Source organism: Physeter macrocephalus, chromosome 11, assembly GCF_002837175.3.
Source record: "Physeter macrocephalus isolate SW-GA chromosome 11, ASM283717v5, whole genome shotgun sequence".
In the NCBI taxonomy this organism is placed as follows: domain Eukaryota; kingdom Metazoa; phylum Chordata; class Mammalia; order Artiodactyla; family Physeteridae; genus Physeter; species Physeter macrocephalus.
Genome location: NC_041224.1, coordinates 128,933,281 through 128,942,864, shown reverse-complemented (window position 1 = coordinate 128,942,864; position 9,584 = coordinate 128,933,281). Strand labels below are relative to the sequence as shown.

The following is a 9,584-nucleotide window of genomic DNA, read 5'->3' as shown; positions in this document are numbered from 1 at the left end:
ATGAAACATAGAGCCAGGAATTGTCCACCTGTTACACAGAAAACCAGATCCCAGATTGCAATTGATCCAGCTAATTACGAGCTTGACCTGTTCACCTGTTATTCTGCCCTGACTGAAGGAATCAGAAACAATACAAGTTGGGGGGAGAGAAGTCACAGCCAGACAGAGGCAGCCATGCCCCTTGTCAGGAGAGGCTCCCGACTCTGAGGCAAGCAGGCATTTCACAAAAGATGTGAATTTGGAATTTTCATTAATGCACTGGATGGGGATTTGATTATCTAAAAGAAGCTGTTTCTGCAACTAACAGAAACTAGTGGAGTTGGTAATTTCTAAAAATAATGAAAAAGCAGGGAATCTACCTAGTATTTCATTCTATGTCCAGAAATTGAAATTAACAGAAGGTTAAAAAATTATTTTCTGCCTGCAACCTAAGGAGACCACCTCATGCCATGAACTAGTCATATTCACAGTGACAAGGAGTTTTATATTTTCCTACAATGAGTAAAAACTATTATAAAGCATAAAAACTGCCACTGTTTCAATGTGTGTAGGTGTGTGTATGTGTGTGTGTGTGTCAGTATCAGTGTATCTACCTGATGTCAAGACAAACGATGAATTCAGACAATTCAGTCCAAAATGTCAAACTAGATGTTTGGCATAAGACAGGTATAAACAACTTCAGCATTGACTGAATTTTTAACATTTCAGCCAGTTATCTGAATGTCATGGAGATCAAAATATGGAATGTGGTGACTTAAAATCTTTAGCAGAAAGGTTGTGCTTTTTAGCAGCTTACATTCTATGCAGTATAGATTAATTTGCTAACTAAACAATTTCCCCATGCTTAGCCTTTTTATAATTCATAGGAATCTCATTGGGTGTAGATAAAAAGTTCACAACAATTAGTTTCAAAAAAATATTTTAGCACACCATAGCATAATGATTATTTTGCAATAATCAGTTACCAAGATTAGAGTACATCGTTCATCCAGTCAAAGCTACAAATTAATTGCCTAACATTTTTCTCTTCCCACAAACCACACCAGCTATTCTTGCATTCCCCCATTGAACTACTTACAAAGCCAGTATTTACAGAGACAAGGGTGGAGGAAATAGTAGCAACACTTATAGGACATACTTTTATGATGTAATATGAGCTGTTTTTATTCTCTAACCTTTGTCTCATACTTCACAGCAAACGTGAAAATATTACCATTTATGAGTTTCTCAAATCTTTCCTTCCTATGTCTTTTACTCCTGTCTCTCTCAATCTCTATTTCAATAAAATTTTTTAACATCTATTAAATATGTGTTACCATTTTAGGTAATAAGGATACATGCAGGAATACAGTGTTGGCTCTTCTCACAAAATATGCAAAGTCTTACGAAGGAAAAAAGGCATGCAAACAATTTTAATTCAAGCTAACATATGCTAAAATGGGGTGCATGTAAGTTCCTATATATGAAGAAGAGTAAACTCTTCATGTTTTCTAGGAGAATTGAGGACAGCTTCATAGGGGAGGTTATATACTGACTCTATATCTCATAGCTTTTCAATGACTCTGCTCCCTTTCACTTGCTTTCACTTGTTAATTTTATTTTCTCATTAATTTATTTACATAGTAAACATTTATTCTGTTGTTTATTCCCCTAACATTTACTGAGGCCCAACTCTAGGCTAGACAAAGAAATAATGAATTTTCTGAATTTTTATAGTCAGTTTCAACAATAATGTATTCTCAAATTTTTCTTGAAAGATGAGTTAACATTGAACAACAGATTTGGAAGCTATAAAGAGAGTTTCGAGACAGCTTAAAAATATTATAAACTCCCAATTAAACCTAATTTTATACCCAATTATTGCTAATAGTTTTCTAGTATTTTGCATGTTCTATAATTCATTTCTTTTCCTTCACGAATGAACACATATATTTAATTTGAAACACTGGGGCTAAAGATTTTGAAAAGCACGGATTTCTATTTTTGCTTAAATTGCATTCAGATTATGAGATGTACTACTTATCATTAGTGTTGCTCACTTTTATTAAAGATATATGCAATAAAATGCTCAAATAGTCACACAGATACTGTCTTTAGATAAACATGTTGAAATTGATCTTTTTGCTGGCAGAAAGTGATGCAACATGTGAGGTATCTGTTTGTCCTCTCTTAGTGGGTGCAAATTTTACATTGGCATAAAATCCTTTCTACTATTTAAGAGAAAATGTTCATCATCTTTCATATATTAATCATAGTAAAGCGTAGCAAGTTGGGTTTAGAGTAGAATATATCCCTAAAAATAAAAATAATTATATATATTCAGATGATTTCTACTACATGAAATAAGGAATAATGAGGTTACAAAATAGTCTGTTTGTCAAAAATAATTATTTATTTTGATAATCACCATGAATAATGCCATATGATCTTAAAATATTTCTTGTTCTTAATGTAATAAAGGAAAATTTTAAAAATTAAGTATCAAAATTATATAATTTAAAGTCCATTAAACAAATATTCAGTGAGTGCTATGAGGGGTTGGCTGAACAAGAAAAAATTCCCTGTTCTTACTTTCAAAGAAATTTTAAAGTAGAGGGGGATACAGTTAAATGCTAGGATTATGTATTCTTTTCCACAGAAACACATGGAGAGACTCTTCAGAGATATTTGGATGAAGAGAGGCAGTTTTCAGAGAGGCCTACCTATCAACCATATTTACTTAAATAAAATATGGATATTCTTGAAACTGACCTCTCACAAGTAATATATGAGTGACAATTTCACTAAACTCAATTGATATTTTTGATGAATAATTTTCTTTTAGGAAACTTCCCAAGACACTAAATATTTATTGAGCGCCTATTGGAAGAATTAAAATAAATGGGCAAAGAAATACAGGTCCCAGTATTTTCTCTTAAAGAACTTCAAATTCTATTTAGAAATTAGAGATAATTATGCCAGGGGTTAAATAATTATCCAAAGGGGTTCTAATGCAATAAGCAATGACAAAGAGTATGGCAGCTTATAGGTGCCATGTTTATAGAAAAAGAAGACAGAGGCACAAAGAGGCTTAATACAACCTCAGAAAGAGAAGCCACATCTGAAAAAAGATGATGGGTGGGATTTTAATGGATGGTACATATATTGATGGGGTCAAAGGAAAGACGGAGGCAAAGGAAAGACAGAGGCAAAGACAATGAGGTAACCTAACATTAAGTGTATATGGAGGATACTGAGATAGCTAAAAGAGGCATGCCTCTTCAAACATGGCATCCATTAACAAAAATTAATCCATAAATACTGATAGAACATGTACTCTATGCCAAGCACTAGGGTCAGAGAAAGTAAGAGTTGAATGGGTGCAGCCTCTGATATTTGGGTGCAGCCTCTGATATTTAAAACCTACATATTTTTCTACATAGAAAATCTACAGAGAAAACATATATGCAACACAAATATTCAGTGCCCTTTCACAGGTTTAAATTTAAGTAACGTATATGTGTACATGTATACATATATGTATATTTACATTATATAAATAAATTCTGTGTGTGGATAGATATAGATACACGCACACAATATTAATCAATATATTCATCAACCAATCATAAAATTATGCTGTAACAAGTACTATGCCAAGTACTTTATATAAGATACTTTATATGTAGTCTCTACAGATGTAGGAAATACGATCGTTAGGCTCATTTTATGGGTAAGACTATTATTTATATTTCCACTATCAACAAGAATTTAAAGAAAATCATTTTACTTGAGTAATCTTGTCTTTTCTATATATTTAAAACAGCGTTTTTTTGAGAAATAAAATGTTTTTTTCACAGAAAATGCTTCCAGAATAGATGCCCAGTACAATTAAAACTTCATGAAGATGTACTAAATTCTTAAAATGCTAAAGTTCTCATATTGCCACATCTAACCTGCATCTCATTTAGAACTTAGAAACTATAAATTTAATTCTATAATTAATTATGGATATAAAATTATTTTAGAGGGTACAGTATTTTCAAATCAACAAATTCAAGTAACATAATAAACATAATTTGATATTTTAATTAAAATTTGGTCCTGTTTACAAAATATTTGTAATGATCATTCCTAAATGTTGACATTATGTAATTTAATTAAATATCTTATCCTCTGAAATTGTAAAGTTTACAGTTTAGTGGTTGGGCATCACTCTATTGCTATTAGGCAGGAATGTGGTGAAATTTGATTAATATTTAACAGAAGCATCAGAAGATACAGTTACGGAAAGATTTATGAAGTCATTTCCCTTTTCTGAAAATATGAATGTGTTTAAAAACAATTGATCTTGAAACCACTGGAATTGCTTTCCTGCCTATCTTTTTAATCTTCCATCATCTATCCTTTTCTGGGACAGTAATTTTTCTTATACATTTGATCAGGCCTATTACTTTTACTGCCTTAGCTCTTTCTCCTTAAGATTATCAAATTATCTTCAAGTTGTATTGCAATCACTTCAGACATGTCTACCTCTCCATATTTTCCAACAAAAAACTTAGAAGTAAAAAAACAGTATCAGTAACTACATTTTTTCTCTATCAAACAACTGTGCTATTTGTCAATATACCACTTTCAAATCCCTCATATACCGCCCTTTTGTACCCTTCCCTTGATCCTTTCTTGAAAAGATTCTTTTCGGGAAAGATAATTCTAATATGCAATACTATTTTTTTTCTAAGCCTTTATTCAGCAAACAGTTGTAAAGGAAGATAAATTTTCTTAAAAATTGTTTTCAATTATTAAAAATCTAATGTTTTTCTCTTCAAAAGAACTTCTAATCATTCTATTTCTGAAGACAGGAGATATTTCACATGATTGATCTTTCTATCAAGAGTGTTCAATGTCATGAAATTTAGTATAAAAATAAAATATCTTGCTCTTTACTATTCATTAATCAGAACCTAATTCATTCTTTGAAGAAGACATAAGTTTTCTTTATTGGGGCTGACTAAATACCTGATTGCTTCAAAAAACATTTTGAGTAAATGAAATTCTTAACCTGGATGGAAAATGAAATCCATCTCAACTTTGCTCTCTCATAGTTAGCTTTTACCTTTGTTCGGTAATGCTACAAATTTCTCTCTCTCTCTCTCCCCCCGCCCCAACATGCTTCATCTCTCTTTCTTCATTCCCATTATTTTTTTTCCCTCTCACAGCAAAAGACAAAAGTCAGAAGGGTGGTATTTTCTATTTGAGTCAGGAGAAAAATTTGAAAATAAGTGAATAGTACACTGACAACATTTTCAGAATTCATAGCAAGCATTTTATTGAATTTAATAATCTTCAAGTGCAAAGGGATTGTCTTTTAAGTCTCTGACTAGGAAAGTCAGAGATTCAGTCAGAGGCTATTCATAGAAACTTAGGTACTTAAATTTTTCTTACGGGACAGGATTTTAAGAACCAGTATAATGACATCATTTTAGAGAAGAGATACTGGAGGTTCATGGGGGGAGCAGTATCTTTCCCCTTGTTACCCAACTTACTAGCTCACCATCTGCTGGCAAACAAGGTCCAGCTTTGTGTCCATCCACAGAGGGGAAAGATTTATCCATGGTTGGCAATCACAGTTCCTCCTCTTCAGGTCACAGTTCCTCCATGAACCATGAGGAGCATTCAGTGAAGAATTCCAGAAATTCACTCTGAGCACACTTCCATTCACCCACATGGAAGGGGGCTCTGCACTGGTAACCCTTGGCCTTATAGAAATTGTCCAGAATAAAGCAACTAAAGGATATTAGGTTATTTTTGTGAATCTATGCAGGTTTTAAAACGGTGATTTACTAGTTTCTCCTACAGTCAACTAGATGACAGTTTAAATTTTACTAAATGTTTTGGTCAAAAACAAATGCTAAATTAACTGCAGTTAGATAAATGTCCATAACTTCATTGTAATGAAGTAGATAATCAGTACATTAAACAAGATAGCTTGGATTTGAATCCCAGCTCTGCCACTTAAGATCTGTGTAAATTTCAGCAAAAACCCTTGGTAACTCAATTTTCTTAGCTTTAAAATGGAGACAATAAATTTAACTTTATCTTTGTGCTATTTCGAGGATGGAACAAGTCAAAACAGGTTGAACACTTGGAATAAACTGACACAGTAAGAGCTCAAAGATGTAACTACTAATTAAATATTAAATAAACTTAAAAATATTTTTCATTGCTGTCCATGCCTTGCTACAGTTAGTTCCCCAGCGATCTTCATTTCTAGGCTCTGCTTACCTCATTTTCCTTGCAGTCCAGGGAAGTAGTGGCTTAATCCATGACTAATTTCTGGGTTGGTTCACTGTCCTCTATTTACCCTTTCAGGTCTTTCTTTACCTTGTAACTAGCTCCCCATCTTTGAAATTATCTGGTGTGGATTCTCTTTTGCTGATTAACCCCTGATACATCTGCCCAAACTCAATATAAATTCATTTTCTACTACTCACTTCTGTCCCTTAGAACTATGTATTATATGTTTACATCTTAATGACTACCAAGGTGTATACATGAGTATAATATTTTACATCATCTTTATATTGCTCCCTACCCAGCATATATCTCTGTGCATTTCAATAGATTTTAAAATTATAAGGTAGACACTAATATTTATATTTATCAAAGTAATTATATATTAAAATTTTTGTAATATGTGTCTAATGAAAAAATTTGAAGAAAGCGTATCAAATATTAACAATGATTATATCTGGAAGATGGAATTTGGATTACATTTTATTCCCTTTATTATTCTTTTTAACAGAAATTATTTGGTGTTTCCAAAAATGTTTACAAGAAATACATATTGCTTATGATCCGGCAATTCCACTCCTGGCATATATCTGGAAAAAACTAAAACACTAATTGGAAAAAACTATAAAACACTAATGTTCATAGCAGCTTTATTTACAATAGCCGAGACACAAAAGTAACCCAAGTGCCCATCAACAGACAATTGGATTAGAACATGTGGTGTATATATGTACAATGGAATATTACTTAGCCATTAAAAAGATTGAAATTCTGCCATTTGAAGCAACATGGATGTACCTAGAGAATATTATGCTTAGTGAAATAAGTCAGAGAAAGACAAATACTGTATAATATCACATATGTGGACTCTAAAAAAATCAGTAATACAAATGAATGTATATGTAAAACAGAAACAGACTGGTAGACATAGAGAACAAACTTGTAGTTACCAACGGGAAGAGTGAAGGGGAAAGGGACAAATTAGGCGTATGAGGTTAACAGATACAAACTATGTTTAAAATAGATAAATAACAACGATACACTGTATAGCACAGGAAATAATAGCCATTATCTTGTAATAACCTATAATGGAGTATAACCTGCAAAAATTCTGAATCACTATGCTGTACACCTGAAAATAATATAATATTGTAAAGCGACTGTAGTTCAATAAAAAGAAAAATATATATTGCTTTTATAATCAGGAAAAAAATCTATATATCCAAATGGGCTAATGCAGTTTTATAATTGTTCACGGTTATGGACATTTACTTAGAAACAGTAAGCATATTAAAAGATATTATGTATTGCCTATTTTAGGAAAATCCACCCTTAAAGTCTAATCCAAACTCAAATAATCCTTTAAACACAAAATAGTGCTTCCTTCTAGAGAAATATTACAGTTGGAAATGATTTTATTTAAAATGTTATGATTTGGAAACTTGAGGCTGGTTAGTTCATTTCTTAGTCTATGCTTAGTTATATGTTACCTCAGCCTGTCTATGCTCCTTGCTACATCAGGTCCCCCAATGATTATTAGCTACTTTATGGGAGGCATCAGGTTCTATCTTCTAATCTCCCACTGTTCTTTCATAAACAGGTAATAATGATGATAATAACAATAACAGTAATAATAAAACATCTATTATTTACCAGCTAAATTACACATCCATAGGACATCATCTCACTTAATTGTCATTACAGCCAAATGGAATATTATCATCATTTTACAGATGAGGAACATGTGCAAGAGAAATTAACTTGCATAAACTCACAGTCCATTAGGTAGTAGAACCTAGATTCAAAAGGAATCTTTTATTTTACAAAAGAATACAATAATTATATCTTAATCCTTTAAATATAATATTTCATCTTTTGGGAGACATTGAAATCCTTGAGGAATGAAGAATGCACATTCTGGCAGGAATGTTTCTTCTGCAGATGTATGTTCTTCCTGTACCACAGAGCACACAGAGAGGCTTGAGTACAACAGTAGATATGAGAGAGCTTGTTTTAACCATGAACATGTTTCATGGGGCACAAAAGCTACTGATTACCTCATCAATTACTGAAGTCAAATCTGCTTCCTTCTTTCACATCCCCCACAGGCATTTTTTTTTTTCTCAGTGACAAACTGTTTATTGAATTTTGCCATCAGTATGGGGTGTCTCTTGTTGTATCTTAGAATCCTAGGATTCAGGGAGGTGGTAAAGTGGCAATGGTGAATTTGGGAATCTGGTCTCCCAAAAGTACCTGCCGCTCTACCCCTGATTCTGCGATGGCTGCCAGGCGGATCACCCCTCCGCTGGAGCCGTCCCGCTCCATGGCCAAAGCGAGAGCCGTCCCCCTTCTTGGGGGTCCCAGCCCGCAATGATGATTCCTGCCGTCAGGTCTTCTCGGTATCGGTAACTCATCTCCTTAAAAAGGCTGGCTGACGTGTGTACCACAGGAGGCTCATTCAGCTCAATGCTGTGGAAACCAAGCTGATAAATGACTTCGTCAGCTACTGCCTGGCTATCAGCTGCTGAGCCTGAGCGGCAGCAAAAAATACAGTCATGAATAGAGGTCAAGCTTGTCAGTCACTTGATTGGCGATGTACAACCCAGTGGTTGTTCTGGAGTCGGCTCCTAGAACCACGCCTCCATCAACTTGCACGGCCATGATAGTGGTCTCTGTTGAGACTTTCCGGTTTTCCCAGTTGGGGATAATGGCCTCAGGCCCCTAGGCTGGTGCTGGCCGCCCTCCCCAAGCAGCTGCTAAGGTATCTGCCATCTTCTCCTCCCGTACGGCCACAAAGCAACTGTCGTAAAGCACCACAACTCTAGCACTTCCAAAAAGTCTCCCATGAAGAATTATAATATTGTATGTTAATATTCCAAATATTTAAAAATCATTTCTCTTCTTAAAATCATGTCTGACATTTATCTATGAGAAGGTGACGCCTGCTGTAATGAACTGATCAGAAGAGAAGGAAGGAAAAGTGGACCAGCAGACCAAAGAATCCAAACTACAGTGTGTGTCTGTGTGTGTGTGTGTGTTCCACCTTAGAGAACTAGTTTCTTATCTCTCTGTTTCCTCACCATCACCACTATGGGGCGGGGAGAGTGAAGGGGGGAGAAAGAGGGAGAAAGAAAAAGAGATAAGATTTGTCTTCAAACCTGTCTGGAAGTAGATTGGAAATAACTTCAGAGGCCCCAATACCACTGAAATATAAGCAGTACCAATTTGCCTATTTAGAATTGCTCTTTAAAATTTGAATCTACTTGAAAGAGTACCCTAGATAGCCTGAGATAGAAACGTTTTCTTCCCTG

At 34.1% G+C, this 9,584-nt stretch overlaps 1 pseudogene; it reads right to left on the bottom strand.

The window, feature by feature from the left end:
- Positions 1 to 8,442: 8,442 nt before the first annotated feature.
- LOC102981437 (proteasome subunit beta type-6-like) lies at positions 8,443 to 9,045 on the bottom strand (annotated as a pseudogene).
- Between the last annotated feature and the right edge of the window lie 539 nt (positions 9,046 to 9,584).